Source organism: Talpa occidentalis, unplaced genomic scaffold (genome assembly GCF_014898055.3).
Source record: "Talpa occidentalis isolate TD23 unplaced genomic scaffold, MPIMG_talOcc4v2.1 talOcc4.4, whole genome shotgun sequence".
Lineage (NCBI taxonomy): Eukaryota > Metazoa > Chordata > Mammalia > Eulipotyphla > Talpidae > Talpa > Talpa occidentalis.
In genome coordinates, this window is record NW_023604295.1 from 99,213,692 (window position 1) to 99,217,851 (window position 4,160).

Genomic DNA, 4,160 nt, shown 5'->3' on the forward strand with positions numbered 1-4,160 from the left:
TGTTAGAAGATAAACAGGGGGAATATAGGGAAACTGAACAAAGGGTTAGGAAAAAGACAAAACTTGCAGGCAAACCATAGATCTGAGGTTTACAACAGAGGAAGAGGAGGGACAGAGGTCAAAACAGGAGAGGGCAGAGCACAAGTGACTGGTGATGCTTCACAGGTGATGTGGTAGTGGGGAGAATTATAGAGACTACACATGAGGGGAGAAATCAAATATTTACAAAAATGAGCAAATGACAGAAACATTAATTCTAATTCCAAAGAGCACCTGCACCCCTATGTTTATAGCAGCACTATTTACAATAGCTAAGCTTTGGAAACAACCCAAATGCCCAAAAATAGATGACTGAATCAAGAAGATGTGGTACATATACACAATGGAATATTACTCAGCATTCAAAAAAGATAAACACATGCAGTTTGCAGCAACATGGATGGAGCTAGAAGGGATCATGCTCAGCGAAATAAGCCAGAAAGAAAAAGGAAAATACCGGATGGTCTCACTCATAGCAGGAATCTAGAAAACTTAAATAAGGGACCAGGAAAAAGAATAACTATAAGAAAGAAAATATCAAAATCAACAAACAACTATGAACCAGAGACACTCTATGGGGGTTGGGGGGTGGGGAAAGGAGGGATTGGTGTCAAAATAAGGGGGTTGTAATTGTATGGGGAATATAAAAATAAAATTTAAATTAAAAAAATAAATAATGCTTTGATTAAAAAAAGTAAATAAATAAATAAATAAAAATAATGCTTTACATAGACCTAGTATTTCCACTTGTATGAATAGTTCTTAAAGATATGTTTCTTCAAACGGAAGAAGGCATAAGCACAGGAGTATTTGTTGTAATATTGTTTGTAATAGTAAAAGATCAGAAACAATGTTTATCAGGAGAGGATGGGTGAACAAACATCAAATGGTATAGTAATACTGAGCTTTAAAAAGGAACATGGGACACAAAAATTGTATATGAAGGTTTTTAGCAGCATTATCATGGTGGCTCAAAAGTGGAAATAACAAAATGTCCATCAACTGATGAGTGGATAAGTAAAATGTGTACCCACACACTGGAATTTTATTCAGCAACATAAAGGAATGAAGTACTGATCCATGCTACAGGATGATGAACCTTGAAAACATATGCTAAGTGGAAGAATTTGGACACCCCCATCCTCCACACATTGTATGATTTCCATTTATATAAAATGACCAAAATAGACAAATCCATAGAGTGAATTATTGGTTGCCTAGAGGAAGGCAAGTGGGAAGTTGGGGATGATGAAGAGTGGCTGACAGTGGATACAGGGCTTCTTTTTAGGGTGACAAAAATGTTCTAAAATTAGATTTCGGTGATGGTTACCTACCTTTATGAATATACAGTGAATATAAAAATGATTGAATTATACATTTTAAAAAAAGGGAGATTCCTGTGAACTGATAATGGAGTGAGTTTCAGGTTCCAGAAGTGATAAGAGCAAGGTACAGACCAGCATATGTTTTTGGTTTAAAAAGAAACATTCACTTCCTTGTCTTGCTTTTTTCCCTTTTACTTTTGAACTTGTAAGACATTTACATGTTTCAATAGTCAAAATTATAGAAAAAGGTATACTCAGATGCCTTGCTCCCATTTGGAACCTCTTCATCATTTACTCCATTCCCAACTCTTTTCATTAGTTTCTAGTTTATTCTAGTGTCTAAAATGGTGTTGTTGAGAGTGAACCATTAGCATGAGAGAAGCCTAGAATTTAAGTTGTGGAGGTCATTGGTCTTTGGCCTGCATATATCCATTCCTCTTTCTGCTCATAGGATCATGCATTCTATCCCTGGGAACAATCTCTCTTACACTGTCCTGCCCTCCTCTATCCAATAGCAGTCATGAGGCTCAGTTATACAAGTGGATGCTTTTTTCCTTGGAATATGACCTTGATTAGAGAGAGAGCTGGTGAATGGTTGGTGCTCCTTAATTCATGTTGAGTAGTTTCTACTATCTACACTCTCAGAATTACTGTTTTCTTAGCCTAGTGTTTTAGTCTTCTGTGGGTTCCTATGAGGTGGCCACTCATAAGCAACTGTGACCTATTTGCTATCTGAAAATCACAGTAGAGCATTCTTTGACTACCTATGGACAATAACCCGTATCATGAGAAAGGCCTGGGGACGCCTGGGACGCCTAGGATGCGGTTGTTCTAATTATGTGACTAACTCCATGGTGTTGTTGGGATAACTCTACCTAGGATAACATCAAATACTTTGCTGACACAAATGTCTTTTGACCTATGTCTCTTTCTCTGTTCCTTATGAAACTTTTCCCTCCATTCCTATCCTACCCTCTGGACCTTGTTCCTCATACCATTGTTGCGTGATCAGATTTTCCTTGCCTGGATGCTTTCAATAAAGGACTTCTGCTTTCTCATCGTATTTCCTACTGCAACAGAGTGGTGCCCTAAAAGAGACTTCATCAATGATCAGTTGGCCTGCACTGACCAGGGATTGACTGACCAGGGATCAAAAGCCATTCCTTGCTCGATCCAGTGAGGGGATAGGACGTCTGCCTCAGCTGCATCACAGCCCCACAGACCCTTGAGTCTGTGACAGAACAGTATGTTGTGACATTTTTTTTCACACGACAGTCGTGATTACTTTCTTTTCTTCCTTATTCTCTCCTTGTCTTTTCTTTACAAGAAATAGCCTGAAAAAACAAAATGTTGTATGTTTCTTTTTAGTAGGCCAAAAAGCCTCAATTGGCAAATATTTCTTTCTCTTGCTAAATGTTTCCTTTATCTTGGAGCCAATTAAGAGGCCATACAACAGAGGGCATAAGTTGGCCAGTTAAACACCATCAGGCCGCCATAGGACTCCCATAACAGGATAAGCTGGAAGTTGACTGGGATTAGCCTGCAAGCTGCAAGGAAAATGTCTAGCCATTGTATGAGGGACTTTTGTCTCCAGGAAAAAAAAAAAAATAGGAATATGTATCATCTAGAAGTCTGGCTGGGGGTTACCCATAAATGATTGATCTCCTAGCAACCTAGGCTGTATTCTCTTGCTCTGGACAGGGAAATTCAATTCTGTGCCATGAGTTTGACCAATACAAAATCCCCACCCCAGCTTCAGATCTCCTTCAGATATCTACATGGCTCCTTTTGTCTCTTTTTCTTTCTTTCTATCCTTATCTTGGAGACAAGTTTAACCTCTTGCAAAAAGGGGAATATTACCAAGGTGTGGGGAAAAATAACATAGAAAACAATTGCATGATCTCTTAGAAGTGCTGGGTTACAAGGTAACAAGGTGGTAGTTCAAGCATCTTTTGATAACCATCAGAAAGTGATGTCCCTGGTATCCTAGGAAAGGAACCTTAAATTTAAATAATTGGGAAAAATTAGGGCAATGGCTAAGGCCATCAGCCTGCCCAGTACAAGTATCTCACCTTTCCACATGGAATTGCTACCTATCAGCATTATGACCCGTTCAAGGGGCTATAAAGATATTACTTACAAATGACCTGGCGGTTCCTGCCCTAACTTGTCCTCCTCCTCCCACTCCTGTGCTGCCACCACTGTATGGGTGCAGCTGAGATCCAAAGATGGGACCACTGCCTCCAGCAGATTTTGAGGCAGGCATAGAAAGATGTTTTCATGAAAAGCAATCAGAGGGAGAAATGCTTCAAGCTTTTTTAGTTATTTGAGGAGAAGGCCAGTGTCCCTGACACAAGAGTTTGCCATTTGCTGTTTTTGAGTAATTTAGAAAAGGTATTTCTAAAAATGGCAGTCAAAGTTGATTCACAAAAAAAATTGTTAAAGTTATTAAAAAATGGGTATAAAAATGACTGCATGGATCTGAAAGGTTCTTATCAAAACAGTACCAACCCACTATGGCTGGCTAGTGGAGGGGGCTGCTTCTGGTCTCAGAAAGCAGCTACCTAGACCTTTGCTCCAGTGCTGGAATCATTGGCATGTCTCTGCTGCCTTGCTGCTATAGAGGAACTGGACTCTCCCTTTGTCCATGGTAACATACTAGTCTGGTTTGTTCTATGGGTAAAAAATTCTATTTCCCTGTCTTTTCCTATAGAATTCTTGTTGATTGAGTAAAAATTTCTAAATTGCTTATTGGGCCTGTAATAAGTTTCTTATTAAAATTAACTAATCTGGTAA